The 16,033-nt window shown below is 46.6% G+C and overlaps 1 protein-coding gene across 4 annotated transcripts in view; it reads left to right on the top strand.

The window, feature by feature from the left end:
• The first annotated feature begins 14,398 nt into the window (after positions 1-14,398).
• ZNF384 (zinc finger protein 384) overlaps positions 14,399-16,033 on the top strand; it is a 32,059-nt gene continuing 30,424 nt past the window's right edge. For 2 of the 4 annotated variants that reach the window (XM_084641507.1, XM_084641505.1), the window contains exon 1: positions 15,847-15,903. The gene's annotated coding sequence lies outside the window, so the exon portion shown is untranslated. The other 2 variants (XM_084641506.1, XM_084641508.1) reach the window with 2 other exon arrangements.

Here is a 16,033-nt window from a genome sequence, read left to right as displayed (position 1 = left end):
ACAAAAATTATTAGGGCTTCCATATGAGGAGAGATTAATAAGACTGGGACTTTTCAGTTTGGAAAAGAGATGGCTAAGGGGAGATATGATTGAGGTCTATAAAGTCATGACTGGTGTAGAGAAAGTAGATAAAGAAGTGTTGTTTACTACTTCTCATAACACAAGAACTAGGGGTCACCAAATGAAATTATTAGGCAGTAGGTTTCAAAGAAATAGAAGGAAGTATTTCTTCACACAACGCAGAGTCAACCTGTGGAACTCCTTGCCAGAGGATGTTGTGAAGGCCAAGACTATAACAGGGTTCAAAAAAGAACTAGATAAATTCATGGAGGATAGGTCCATCAACGGCTAATAGGCAGGATGGGCAGGGATGGTGTCCACAGCCTCTGTTTGCCGGAAGCTGGGAATGGACGACGGGGATGGATCACTTGATGATTACTTGTTCTGTTCATTCCCTCTGGGGCACCTGGCACTGGCCACTGTCGGAAGACAGGATACTGGGCTAGATGGACCTTTGGTCTGATCCAGTAGGACCATTCTTATGTGGTAGCCTTGTTGATCCCAGGATATTAGAGAGACACAGTGGGGGAGGTAATATATTTTATTGGACAAGCTTTTGAGCTTGTCTCTCTCACCAATAGAAGTGTGTCCAATAAAAGATATTATTTTCTCCCACCTTCTCCATCAGGAAATGAAGCAGAAAGCCCTGCTAATGCAAATATAAAATTTAAGTCAATGTCCATAGCAACCCATGACACATTCCTTGGCCTATAAATTTCAATATATAAAAAGCACATCAGTGTTACAGGTTGCAATCTGAATCATGAGCACCGCAGCTAGTCATCCTCTGCTATCATGGTAACCCAGTTCTTTGCTTCTCTTCAGCTGAGAAGCAGGTATTCTAGAGAAAGACATTTAGAGGTTCAAGAAGGTTAGCACGTGAAGGACAATGCAAGCAGAGCAATAAATCTAAATATAAACCAGTTGATGATACCAGAAAGGAAAGAATATGAGTTGTTTCCACACACTGGGAAGAAAGACAGAAAAGATATGCTGCACAGGTAGCACAGGTATCTGCTATACACTACCAGAGGAAGTAATCAAATGATTGGAAAAGCTACATCAGCTACATAGGATGGCGAGGAAAATAATCTTTGCTGAGAAATGTAATAGTTAGAATAGAATACTGGCTTTAGGAGACTTTCTAATATTGTCTCATAAAAGTAGATTAGGGCAAGAATGAACAGCTTGCTTCGCTAAACAGCTTGCTACTATGTTGACGTGCAGTTTAAGCAAATTTCTTCATGTCAGCCTGCAATACAAGTGCCACTAGCCAACTCATGGCCCAGCAGACACAACGCATTGACATGCTTGGCTAGATAGCTAAATCTCTGTTTGCATTATGACAGAACCTAGAGGCCAACCAAGATCAGAGCCCCATTGGGCTGGGCACTGTTACAGAGTTACAGAGCATCTGCCCTGAAGAGCTCACAATCTAAGTGTTGCAGATAGGACAGTGTGTCTAGGAATACAACATGCAGGCAGAGTGAACGATGTGATGGTTTGTGTTAGCACCATGATTTTGATTTTTAGGGGGAGGGGATTAGCTAAGTAGAAAGACAAAGGGAGAGAAAAAGGAGGCGAACTTAGAGGAGAGGGGTGGCTGAGGAAGAGACAGTGAGGCACCGTGTGGAAGTTGAAGCCAGTCACCACAGTGGAGAACTATAGAATCATAGAAGATTAGGGTTGGAAGAGACCTCAGGAGGTCAACTAGTCCAATCCCCTGCTCAAAGCTAAATCATCCTAGCCAGGGCTTTGTCAAGCCGGGCCTAGAAAAACCTCTAAAGATGGAGATTCCACCACCTCCCTACGTAACCCATTCCAGTGCTTCACCACCCTCCTAGTGAAATAGTTTTTCCTAATATCCAATCTAGACCTCCCCCACTGCAACTTGAGACCATTGCTTCTTGTTCTGTCATCTGCCATCACTGAGAACAACCTAGCTTCATCCTCTTTGGAACCCCCCCTTCAGGTAGTTGAAGGCTGCTATCAAATCCCCCCTCACTCTTCTCTTCTGCAGACTAAACAATCCCAGTTCTCTCAGCCTCTCCTCCTAAATCATGTGCCCCAGCCCCCTAATAATTTTCGTTGCCCTCCACTGGACTGTCTCCAATTTGTCCACATCCTTTCTGTAGAAGGGGGCCAAAACTGGACACAATACTCTAGATGTGGCCTCACCAGTGCTGAATAGAGGGAAATAATCACTTCCGTCGATCTGCTGGCAATGCATCCAGAGTCAAAACTGTAAAAACTGCCTCATGATGTCATCAGTGTCAGACAGCGACTGTTGGGGCTGCTCTTTTGTTTGTTGCCAGCTGAGTCTCTGGGAGGCTGTGCTCAGAAGTTCCTTCCTTCAAGTCCACACAATAGGGTGAGGCCACAGAGTCTGGCACCCAGTGTGTGTGTGTTTGAGGTGCATGTCACCAGCCTCGTTCTGGGGCCTTGCAGAGGTAACCTTGCTTGGTCTTATCTCTCTCTCTCCCCTCCAATGCCAGTTTACCTGCTGCAGCACCTTTTGTTTGCTGTTGGCTTTGTTTTCTTGCAGTGAAATGCTCCTGTCTTTAAACCTTCCTATTCTGCAGAACGTATGCCTTTTTATTCTCCCCCTCATTTGCCAGCTTGGATCCAACCACATAGCACAAGCTAGACAGCGTTCATATTGGTACTGGTAGTCTATGCCCCGGGGAGGGGCATGGGGTGGGAGAGAAAAGGGAATTGTGGGGGAAACTGCTGGGCTGGGGACCTGTTACTTGTGCTGTGTAGTCAGGAGGAAGAATGCCAAAGGGAGGACGGTAACATGGCAGAGCATGTGGAGAGCTAGACATTTTTGCCTTAAAGTGAAGCGGTATCTGCTCCTGTACAAACACATACAGCAGCATCTATAAGAACCTGGAAGTTTCTTCCTCAACCCAGCCATATCCAATCCCAGAGACGCATTTGCATAACATGAAGGGACTTAGTGGGTTCTGATGGTCTGTTGCATGTGGATGTCTCCAACTCCTAAAGTAGCTCACTCACCACCTCCAGTGGTGAGCTTACAGCCATCTCAGGCCCTATGAAGGAATCTGGCAATTTTAGCCACACCTCTCCCAGCTCTCAAAGGCCACCACTGCCTTCCTTCTTCACCTTCACAGTAACAGATGCTTTGTCGCTCTCCAACAGCATATCTAGCTGGATAGATGGGAAGTTGTCAAGGCTGATTCCTCACTCTGACACTTCGAATGCAGAAGGTGAGAGCCCACAAGGATTCTAAAAATTAATACTGGTCACTCCAGGCTTATATTAAACTCCCAAGGTCACAGTTTCTCTCTGACCTTGGATGGGTAGATGCTGCCACCACCCAAGTTCAGAAAAACCCCTTTTGGAACCAAGGAAGGCGCACTTGGGAATTCCTTCCTATGGGGTACCCTCAAGCCCTTTCACCCCCCTCCGGGGAAGAGCTGAGAAAGAAAACCAAGGAAATTAACTGTTGTCACCAGCTAATTAAACAACATATGCACAAACCTTTTAGGACACAAAAATCTGTTCTTAAAAAAAGGTAAATTTTATTAAAAACAAAAAAGAAATAAAATACATTTGGAACTTAGGCTTTTGGCTAGATTTGAAAAAAACCATTACAAGGATTAAGCATCAAGAATAGCTCTCTTGAGGTTCAGTTTAAAGGTTACAAGCAAAACAAAAGCACCTGGGGTTAGCATTTTTTCAGCAAAGCCCTAAACCTGTAAGTCTTTTATCTCTTGCTATGTTATCTTTGATAGATACCAGGCAATGCCTTCCACCTGAACATAAGAATGGCCACACTGGGTCACACCAATGATCAATCTAGCCCAGTATCCTTGCTTCCGACAGTGGCCCGTGCCAGATATTTCAGAGGAAATGAACAGAACGGGGCAATTTATCAAGTGAACTATCCCCTGTCATCTAGTCCCAGCTTCTAGAAGTCAGAGGCTTAGGGATGCCTAAAGAATGGGGTCGCATCCCTGACCATCTTGGCTAATAGCCATTGATGGACCTGTCCTTTGTGAACTTTTCTAATTCTGTTTTGAACCCAGTTATACTTCTGGCCTGCACAACATCCCCTGGCAAGGAGTTCCATAGGCTGATTGTGTGTTGTGTGTTGTGTGATGTACTTCCTTATGTTTGTTTTAAACTTTCTATGAATTCCATTGGGTGACCCCTGGTTTTTGTGTTATATTAAGGGTTAAATAAAACTTCCTTATTCACTTTCTACACACCATTCATGATTTTATAGACCTCTATCATATTGCCCCCTTAGTCATCTCTTTTCTAAATTGAACAGTGCCAGTCTTTTTAATCTCTCCTCATATGGAGCCGTTCCATATTCCTAATCATTTTTGTTGCCCTTGTCTGTACCTTTTCCGGTTCCAGTATATCTTTTTTGAGATCCACAATGACTCCAAGATCTCTTTCTTGAGTGGTAACAGCTAATTTAGACTGCATCAATTAAGCTGTGTAGTGCTACCACCTCAGTTTATATGGCAAAGAAGGCTTTAATGTCAGGGGCTAGCTGGCAGTCAATGTGCTCCTATGACCTGTGTTCCCTCTAAGCTGTGCACTGGGGCAGCTGCCCAGGACTGACTGAAGTGTTGTGCAGTTGATTAACAGAGCCACTCACATCCAGTCAGCAGTGTGTATTCAGGTGCCCCTCCCTGCGCTACTTCACCTTGCTCCTGCCCTCTGCCTTGGAGCCCCTGCTGCTCCTGGGACACTCCTGCTGGCTGTGCAGAGCTGGGGGGGGAGGGGGAGTGCACTGATGTCAGGGTGTCCCCGCCCCGTACCCCCCTGCTCCTGAACCTCAGCAGGGGAGATGGGACAGCCTGGCTCAGGAGGACTCTGAGCAGGAGAGGGTCTGAGGTCTGAACGCTGGGCCAGTGGGTGCCTTTACCTTAAAGAGACAGCACACTGTCTCTCAGAGACTTCCCCAGCACACACAATGTGTCTCTCTGTCTGTCTGTTTGTGTGTGTGTGTCTCTCTCTCTCACACACACACAGTCTTTCACACTCACCTCCCAACACATACTTGTGTTATTGTTGTTTTTTGTTACTTCTTGGTACTTCCTGGAATGCACATATTTTCTCTGTAATTTTATTCTTTCAAAGTGTATTATTTTAGTGTTTTGACTGGTCTATGCATTTCATATTTTTTATTTCTCTCTTACACTTAAATTTAATTCTTTGAGTAGTGAGTTCTCAAATGCCTAACCTGTCCTGGTTGGAGTAATTATCCCTATGGTAACTTTTAAAAAATATATATTATATCTAGGTTTTTTGTTTCTACTGGTGGCGCACATCCGCACATACCTCGGTGCACATAACAAAATTTATTCCGCACATAGATGGAAAAAATTAGAGGGAACATTGCTTATGACTGTCAAAGAATTGTATAGATCAGAGACTGGATCAAAGATCAATCATCAGAAGAAAATGGTCACAGCTTGCAACTTGGGCTCACCAGGCTATTTATACAGGTAGCTTCTAGCCAATGCTTGTGCAATTGAATGCAGAAAAGAAATCAGACAGGACCCCTGAATGCTCACTGCTGGGTACTGTAGAATGTGCTAACATGACAGTTATCTCCATCCACACTGACACTCAAATGATTGAAGTGTTACAACATAGATTCAGATTTTTAACCAGTAAAAACCACATAGCACAACTGACAGTCATAAGCATAAGAACATAAGAATGGCCCTACTGGGTCAGCCCAAAGGTCCATCTAGCCCAGTATCCTGACAGTGGCCAGTGCCAGGTGCCCCAGAGGGAATGAACAGAACAGGTAATCATCAAGCGATCCACCCCCTGTTGCTCATTCCCAGCTTCTGGCAAACAGAGGCTAGGGACACCATTCCTGCCCAATAGTCATTGATAGATCTATCTTCCATGAATTTATCTAGTTCTTTTTTGAATCCTGTTATGGTCTTGGCCTTCACAACATCCTCTGGCAAGGAGTTCCACAGGGTGACTGTGCGTTGTGTGAAGAAATACTTCCTTCTATTTCTTTTAAACCTACTGCCTGTTAATTTCATTTGGTGACCCCTAGTTCTTGTGTTATGAGAAGTAGTAAACAACACTTCCTTAACTATATACTCCACACCAGTCATGATTTTGTAGACCTCAATCATATCTCCCCTTAGCAATCTCTTTTCCAAGATGAAAAGTCCCAGTTTATTACTCTCTCCTCACATGGAAGCCGTTCCATACCCCTAATAATTTTTGCTGCCCTTTTCTGATCCTTTTCCAATTCCAATATATCTTTTTTGAGATGGGGCAACAACATCTGCACACAGTATTCAAGATGTGGGCGTACCATGTTCCTCAGACGTTCTTGTCAACTGCTGGAAATGGCCCACCGTAATTATCACTACAAAAGGTTTTTCCCCTCCCGCTCTCCTGCTGGTATTACCTCACTTTACCTGATCACTCTTGTTACAGTGTGTATGGTAACACCCATTGTTTCATATTTTCTGTGTATATAAATCTCCCCACTGTATTTTCCACTGAATGCATCCGATGAAGTGAGCTGTAGCTCACGAAAGCTTATGCTCAAATAAATGTGTTAGTCTCTAAGGTGCCACAAGTCCTCCTTTTCTTTTTGCGGATACAGACTAACACGGCTGCTACTCTGAAACATGGATTTATAGAGAGGCACCATGATGTTTTCTGTTCTATTATCTATCCCTTTCTTAATTATTCCCAGCATTCTGTTCGCTTTTTTGACTGCCGCTGCACGTAAGTGGATGTTTTCAGAGAACTATCCACAATGACTCCAAGATCTCTTTCTTGAATGGTAACAGCCAATTTAGACCCCGTCATTTTATATGTATAGTTGGGATTACGCTTTCCAATGTGCAATATTTTGCATTTATCAACATTAAATTTCATGTGCCATTTTGTTGCCCAGTCACCCAGTTTTGAGAGATCCTTTTGTAGCTCTTTGCAGTGTGCCTGGGTTTTAACTATATTTAGTAATTTTGTATCATCTGCAAATTTTGCCACCTCACTGTTTACCCCTTTTTCCGGATCATTTATGAATATGTTGAATAGGACTGGTCCCAGAACAGACTTCTGGAGGACACCACTATTTACCTCTTTCCATTCTGAAAACTGACCATTTATACCTACCCTTTGTTTCCTATCTTTTAACCAGTTACCAGACCTTGAAAGCACCTTCCCTCTTATCCTGTGGCAGCTTCCTTTGTGTAAGAGCCTTTGGTGAGGGACCTTGTCAAAAGCTTTTTGAAAATCTAAGTACACTACATCCACTGGATCCCCTTGGTCCACATGCTTGTTGACCCCCTCAAAGAATTCCAGTAGATTGGTGAGGCATGATTTCCCTTTACTAAAACCATGTTGACTCTTCCTCAACAAATTATGTCCAGCTATATGTCTGACAATATTGTTCTTTATTATAGCTTCAACCAGTTTGCCTGGTACTGAAGTCAGGCTTACAGGACTGTAATTGCTGGGATCACCTCTGGAGCCCTTTTTAAAAATTGGTGTCATATTAGCTATCCTCCAGTCATCTGGTACAGAAGCTGATTTAAATGATAGGTTACAGACTACAGTTAGTAGTTCTGCATTTTCACATTTGAGAACCTTCAGAACTCTTGGGTGAATACCTTCTGGTCCTGGTGATTTATTGCTGTATAATTTATCAATTTGTTCCAAAACCTCCTCTAATGATACCTCAATCTGGGACAGTTCCTCAGACTTAAAAAGAATGGCTCAGGTTTGGGAATCTCCCTAACATCCTCAGCCGTGATGACAGATGCAAAGAATTCATTTAGCACCTCGATCATCCAGTGGCTCCACTGGTTGTTTAGCAGGCTTCCTGCTTCTGAAAATTGCTATTACTTTTGAGTCTTTGGCTAACTGTTCCTCAAATTATTTTTTGGCCTTCCTAATTGTATTTTTACACTTCATTTACCAGTGTTTATGCTCCTTTCTATTTTCCTCACTAGGATTTAACTTTCACTTTTTAAAGGATGCCTTTTTGCCTCTCACTACTTCTTTTACTTTGTTGTTTAGCCACGGTGGCTCTTTTTTGGTTCACTTTTACTATGTTTTTTAATTTGGGGTATATATTTAAGTTGAGCCTCTATTATGGTGTCTTTAAAAAATTTCCACACAGCTTGCAGAGATTTCATTTATGTAGTTCCCCTTTCTGAAATTAAATGCTACAGTGTTGGGCCGCTGTGGTGTTTTTGCTGCCACATAAGACTGTGGGCTTAGGCATGTAGATGTGGGATGCATTACACCTGTACGACAGAGAAAAACAATGTGGACCACGACAAACTTCTATCATCTATAGAATCATAGAATATCAGGGTTGGAAAGGACCTCAGGAGGTCATCTAGTCTAACCCCTTGCTCAAAGCAGGACCAATCCCCAACTAAATCATCCCAGCCAGGGCTTTGTCAAGCCTGACCTTAAAAACCTCTAAGAAAGGAGATTCCATCACCTTCCTAGGTAACCCAATTCCAGTGCTTCACCACCCTCCTAGTGAAAAAGTTTTTCCTAATATCCAACCTAAACCTCCCCCACTGCAACTTGAGACCATTACTCCTCGTTCTCTCATCTGCTACCACTGAGAACAGTCAAGATCCATCCTCTTTGGAACCCCTTTTCAGGTAGTTGAAAGCAGCTATCAAATCCCCCCTCGTTCTTCTCTTCTGCAGACTAAACAATCTGCAGTTCCCAGTTCTTAGACATCTTAACTGAGTGCTCAGCAACCTTATTGCGGGACAGTATTGAGAAGGAGCATTTGATGTAGGAAAAAAAATACCAATGGGTACAATGCACAGACAACACTTGAGCAACAGCTCCATTTCTCGCTCTCTGACAACCCAAGCAGCCAGGATCTCACTGTACTCCCTAGGGAGCCTCCTGCAGGGAAAGCGTGAGATTACTTCTGCAGTCTTCAGTAGGATACATCATGAGCAGGGAATTGTTGATGTATTTAAATAAAGGGAATTGACAGTCTAATCAGTTTGGTAATTAATGTCCTTGTTAATTTGGGTTGTTTGAATTGCCTCATGAATATTCATGAATCCTGTAATTTATTTCTATATTTGACAGTTCAACCCTGAAGGTGACATTTCTCCCTCTGTGCCAGGCCCACCATCTGAGTTAGGATCTTAGGGGGCACAAATCTTATCTCTGTGCAGAGGGGCTGGAGCCAGGTACTCCTGCCTACCCTCCTTACTGTGCATCAGGCCAGACACACATCCCCCGCCCCTGCTATACCAGACTGGGGACTCTCCCCTCCCCTACCAAGGAAGGGATGAAATTGAAAGTCAGTTGCAGGGGGAGGGCTGTCACAAGCTGAGCAGCTGGATTTCCCCTATGAAAACGCTTTGTGCCAGACAAATTTGTTTTTTTAAATGCTGACTAAAGGATTGGGGAGGAAAATAGCTAATTCTGGTTTATTCTATACCAGTTTTTATACCGCTCTCATCACTCCTGAGCACCTTCCAGTAGTGCATTAAGGGACGTGACTAACATCTGTCATGTTTGATTCATTTTCTCTCATCCTCTCCCCAGCAGGAGACAAAACAAAAGAAACATTAGAATAAGTTTCCCTTTATTACTCCAGAGTATGACATCTTTTCTGAGCCAGCTCTTGACCACTGTTTCCAGGGCTTTGTTGACCCTCCTTGAAACTCCTGCCTGTACTGTCTCTTTCCCTTGGTCTTGCTCTACAAGTGTATAAGTGGGCTGTATAAATAGGGGCATTGCCAGCAGATCGGGGGACGTGATCATTCCCCTCTATTCGACATTAGCCTGAAGAAGGGCTAACCAAAGGTACTACACTCCAGTTAGACTTGCTGGGGAAATCAGTGAGGTGCAGAGGGACTGCAAACATAAACCCACTGGTCTGCTAGGAGAGAGACAGTGGAAGTGGAAGCTTTGACATATGACCAGGGAGGAGTATAAAAAAATTGCTCAGGCATGCAGGAGTGAAATCAGAAAGGCCAAATCACAATTGGAGTTGCAACTAGCAAGAGATGTTAAGAGTAACAAGAAGAGTTTCTACAGGTATGTTAACAACAGGAAGGTCAGGGAAAGTGTGGGCCCCTTACTGAATGGGGGAGGCAACCTAGTGACAGAGGATGTGAAAAAAGCTAATGTACTCAATGCTTTTTTTGCCTCTGTCTTCATGAACAAGGTCAGCTCCCAGACTACTGCACTGGGCAGCACATATGGAGAGGAGGTGACCAGCTCTCTGTGGAGAAAGAAGTGGTTCAGGACTACTTAGAAAAGCTGGACAAGCAAAAGTCCATGGGGCCAGATGCGCTGCATCCGAGGGTGCTAAAGGAGTTGGTGGATGTGATTGCAGAGCCATTGGCCATTATCTCTAAAAACTCATGGCAACCAGGGGAAGTCCCAGACGACTGGAAAAAGGCTAATGTAGTGCCCATCTTTAAAAAAGGGAAGGAGGAGGATCCGGGAAACTACAGGCCAGTCAGCCTCACCTCAGTCCCTGGAAAAATCATGGAGCAGGTCCTCAAGGAATCAATTTTGAAGCACTTAGAGGAGAGGAAAGTGATCAGGAACAGTCAGCATGGATTCACCAAGGGCAAGTCATGCCTGACTAATCTAATTGCCTTCTATGACAAGATAGCTGGCTCTGTGGATGAGAGGAACTCAGTGGACATGTTTGTGATGGGTTGGATCACAGAAACCCCTTAGGGCTGCCAACTGATGTGCCAAGACTACTTCTGCCCCTGCTTTCCCTGCCAACTTGGGACTCCAGAGCCCTGCCTGGTTGTGCCAGACATGCTTGCCCACCACTAACACTGACCCAGTTCTGAACCACATCCCACAAACTGCAAGCTTAACTGAAAGCAGCTTAAGAAGTGTTTCTGTCTTCAACACTCAGATGCCCAACTCCCAATGGGGTCCAAATCCCAAATAATTCTGTTTTACCCTGTATAAAGCTTATACAGGGTAAACTCATAAATTGTTCACCCTCTATAACACTGATAGAGAGATATGCACAGCTGCTCCCCCCTGCCGCCTCTTGCAGGTATTAATACATACTCTGGGTTAAATAATAAGTAAAAAGTGATTTTATTAAATACAGAAAGTAGGATTTAAGTGGTTCCAAGTAATAGCAGACAGAACAAAGTGAATTACCAAGCAAAATAAAATAAAACACGCAAGTCTATGCCTAATACAGTAAGAAAACTGAATACAGATAAAACCTCACCCTCAGAGGCGTTCCAGTAACTTCCTTTTGCTGACTAGTCTCCTTCTAGTCTGGGTCCAGCAATCACTCATACCCCCTGTAGTTACTGCCCTTTGTCCCAGTTTCTTTCAGATACCTTTTGGGGTGGAGAGGCTCTCTCTTGAGCCAGCTGAAGACAAAATGGATGGGTCTCCCTGGGATTTAAATAGACTTTCTTTTGTGGGTGGACACCCCTCCCTTCCCCTGTGTAGAATCCCAGCTACAAGATGGAGTTTTGGAGTCACATGGGCAAGTCACATGTCCATGCATGACTCAGAACTTACAGGTAGCAGCCATGGTTCACATGCTACCTTGAACGTCCTCAAGTAGACTTCTTATGTGGATTGGAGCCTTCCAAGATTCATTGTCCATTAAGTCTTTCTTGATTGGGCACTTAACTTGTACATTCCCTTCTCAAGAAGCTGACCAAATACTTTACTAAGGCTACTTAGAAATCAAGCAAGTACACAGCCAATATTCATAACTTTAAACACAAAAATGATACATGCAAACAAATAGGAGGAATACATTCAATAGATCATAACCTTTACAGAGATAAGTTACATGGTATGTGTAGCATAAAACATATTCTGGTTATGTCATCTATACATTCATAAGCATATTCCCATAAAGCAGGGGTCTCAAACTCAAATGACCACGAGGGCCACATGAGGACTAGTACATTGGCCTGAGGGCCACACCAGTGATCCCCCCAGCTGCCTCGACCCCGACCCCACTCCACCCCTTCCCTGAAATCCCCACCCCAACTCTTCCCCCTCCCTGCCCCCAGGGGGTGCAGGGTGCAACAGGAGGCTCAGGGTGCAGGAGGGGTGCAGGGTGCAGCAGGGGACTCAGGGCAGGGGGCTGGGGTGCGGCAGGGGGTTGGGGTGCAAGAGGGGTGCAGGGTGCGGCAGGGAGTTCAGCTGCAGGAGGGGTGCGGGCTCCATCCTGGCACGCACCGGGGGCAGGGCAGGCTCCCTGCCTGGCCTGGCCTGGCCTGCCCCCACGCCGCTCTGGGAAGCGGCCGGAACCGGGGGCGGGGTGGGGGCCCACAGGGGTCTGTGTGTTGCCCTGGCTGCGCCCCCAGGTACCGCCCCCGCAGCTCCCATTGGCTGGGAGCAGGGAACAGTGGCCAATAGGAGCTTCAGGGGAGGTACCTGGAAGCACGGCCAGGGCAACACACAGACCCCTGTGCTCTCCCTCCCCAAACTTACTGACCCTCTGTGCTGCATATGACAATCTTCAGAAGTTAGAGAGCCAGGGGGTGCCTGCCAGGGTCTTGGGGCTTCAGCCCTGCTGGGAGGCACCTGCCATGGTCTGAGACTTCAGCCCCACGAAGGGCTGGTGGGATTAGGGGCTTTTGCTGTGCAGGGTGTGTGTGTCTTGGGGCTTTTGTCCAGTGGGGTGGGGGTCTCGGTGCTTCAGCAGGTGCCTGCTTGGGCTCAGGGCTTCAGCCCCACTCCTGCTGAAGCGCCGAGCCCTGGCAGGTCACCACAAAGAGCTGAAGCTCTGAGACCCCCCTACACCCTGCTGGGCAGAAGCCAGAGGCCATGTGCCCGGGGGACACATGGGTCATGTGCCCCCCCACCCCAATATTTACCACATTTGCTGGTCCTATTCAGTCACATGGTGCCACCGGAACCCCTGCCTGCACTGCAGCTGCTGGAGCCAGCAAGCTAGGAGCTGTGGCTATGGGTAGAAGCAGCATCAAATAGCTGGGAGAACCACTGCTTTTGCTGCTGACTCTCCACGCAGAGCTAACAGCTGGGAGCTGCAGGAAGGGTGTGTGCCTGGGGGGGAGAGGGCATGACTCAAGCTGTTGGGGGAGGGGGCCTGAACATTTAAATTGTGCCCCCCCCCTTTCAGCAGGCACCAGCCATCTCCAAGCCCCTAGCCACACCACTCTGCCTCAGAGCAGGAGTCCCAAGCTCCCCACACCAGTCTGGTAGGCAGAGAATGGGGCAGGGGTGGCTCCATGAGCCACTGTTTGGCCACTCATATTTTATACCAAAAAAAACCAAAAAACTTTGCTTGATCTGTGGACAACCTAGCTTGAACCAATAATGCAAACCACTCCCAGTTTTCTCCAGGGTGGTTTAAATCCCCCGGAATAATCCCCCCCCGTTTTTAGTTCCTGAAGGAGCTGTCCCTATGGAGTAGAACACAATCATACAGAGAACTTCCATGAACATAATACAGTGGTTATGACAGGTTTGGCCACAGAGACCCCCTTGGGACTGTCACCGGACATGCTGAAATGACCTCTGAGCCTGTTTTTCCTGTCAGCTTAGGATTCCAGAGCCCTGCCTTGTTGAGCCAGAGTCACTAGCCTGCTGCAACACAAACCCAGGTCTGATCCACACTCCCAAAGCTGCAGACTTTAACCAAAAACTGCTCAGCAGGTCACTTCTCTCCAGCACTCAGTTCCCAATGGGATCCAAACCCCAAATAAAGCAGTTTTACTCTGTATAAAGCTTATACAGGGTAAACTCATAAACTCTCCGTCCTCTATAACACTGATAGAGAGGTATGCATAGCTGTTTGCTCCCCTAAGTACTTATCACTTACTCTGGGTTAATTAATAAACAAAAGTGATTTTATTAAATACAAAAAGTAGGATTTAAGTGATTTCAAGTAATAACAGACAGAACAAAGTAAGTTACCAAGCAAAATAAAACAAAACGCGCCAGTCGAAGCCTAATACATTAAGAGACTGTTTACAGGTAAATCTCACCCTTAGAGATGTTCCAATGAGCTTCTTTCATAGACTAGACTCCTTCCTAGTCTGGGCCCAATCCTTTCCCCGGTACAGTCCTTGTTAGTTCCAGCAGGCATCTTAGATGAAAAGCAGGGGCTTTTTCAGGACTAGGATCCTCTTTGTTCTCTTCCACCCACTTTTATAGCTTTGGCACAAGGTGGGAATCTTTTGTCTCTCTGGATTCCCACCCCTCCTTCTAAATAGGAAAGCATCAGGTTTAAGATGAAAGAAAAGGAGTACTTGTGGCACCTTAGAGACTAACCAATTTATTAGAGCATAAGCTTTCGTGAGCTACAGCTCACTTGAGGAAGTGAGCTGTAGCTCACGAAAGCTTATGCTCTAATAAATTGGTTAGTCTCTAAGGTGCCACAAGTACTCCTTTTCTTTTTGCGAATACAGATTAACACGGCTGTTACTCTGAAACAGGTTTAAGATGGAGTCCATCATTCTTCCTGGGCTGGCTCACAGGAAGGCTTGCAGGTAAACAGAGCCATTTACAACCAATTGTTCTAGTCAATGGGAGCCATCAAGATTCTAAACGATCATCAATGGCCCACACTTTGCATAATTACAATAGGACCTCAGAGTTATACTTTATATTTCTAGCTTCAGATACAAGAATGATACATGCATACAAATAGATTGAACACACTCAGTAGATTTTAAGCTTTGTAATGATACCTTACAAAAGACCTTTTGCATAAAGCATATTCCAGTTATATCATATTTACACCCATAAGCATATTTCCATAAAACATTATGGAGTGCAAGGTCACAGTGGTCTGCAGGGATTTGGCCTGGGATTGCAATATCTGCCATAGCCCCCACACTGGCTCCATACAGAGTCTTGCCTGTGCAGCACAGAAAGCCCTCCGGCCCCAAAGTCCCTGCGTGCCCAGACAACCAAAAGAAGAGGACCTGTGCAGGCTGCGAAGAGGGGAGGGGAGTGAGGATAGTCCCCATCCCTCAGTCCAGCCCTCTGGCCTGTACACAGCGCCTGGGCCCACCTCGGGGGAGCGTGTGGTGGGGGGTGGGGTTTTCACGCCAGAAGTGCCAGACCCTCAGCCAAGCCACTGGAGGAGTCCCCGCAGGCCCTACAGAAGCTGCAGGGCCCTGACTGGGGGCACGTCTGCACCAGCTACTTGGCTCGCAGCCTCCCCCAGGGCCCTTCCCTCCGGCGGGACACCCAGCCCAGCCCAGGCTGCTCCCCGCCCCGCTGGGCTCCGCATAGGGCCGCTCTTGCGGGCCGGGAGGTAGCGGGACCACGCCCTGGGGCAGGGCAGCGGGAAACGCCGCCAATCAACCAACACCATGATTCATGAGCCTCCGGAATCCGCCGCAGAGACAGCCGCCCAGAGCGGAAATGACGCAACGGACTAGGAACTCAACTTATTTCCGCTTCTGAACGGGGAGCATCGTCCACTGTCAAAAAACATTACTTCAGCCCTTACTTCCGGCCTGGAGTCCCCCCTTCGCCGACCTCGTTCACTACTTCCGGCAGGAAAATCTCAGCTCCTCCCCAAAGGTTGCGGTTCGTTCTGATTTGCAGTAGGTGATTCCCGCCCTTCCGCGGTTGCCGCTACTGCCGGTCCCGTGCGGTGCGGGCGCTGCCCACGATTAGCACTTCCGGTTTGTAAATCCATTCATTCATTTCCGCCTGCACTGCAACCGTGCCTGTTTATGACGTCAGTTCCGTCCTTCCTAGACCCCCCGGACGTGCCCAAACACGCCCCGCCTCTTGAACCGGAAGTGATTTTCCGCACTCCTTTCCGGTGAGGAGGTTGATGCCGCCGCTGGAGCTGGGGTCGGGGTCGCAGCTGGGGGGTGGTGTCCGGTAATCAGTGGTGGGCGAGACAAAGAGAGACCCGGGGCAATGGTACTTCCGGGGTAGAATGACCCGGAAGCGGAAGCGGGGAGGCTTGATTGGGTGTCGGTGCAGAGTGCCGTCAGTCTCTGGGCTCCGA

Source organism: Lepidochelys olivacea (genome assembly GCF_965140295.1).
Source record: "Lepidochelys olivacea isolate rLepOli2 genome assembly, chromosome: 1".
Taxonomy (NCBI): Eukaryota; Metazoa; Chordata; order Testudines; family Cheloniidae; genus Lepidochelys; species Lepidochelys olivacea.
This window is presented reverse-complemented; position numbering and strand designations above follow the sequence as displayed.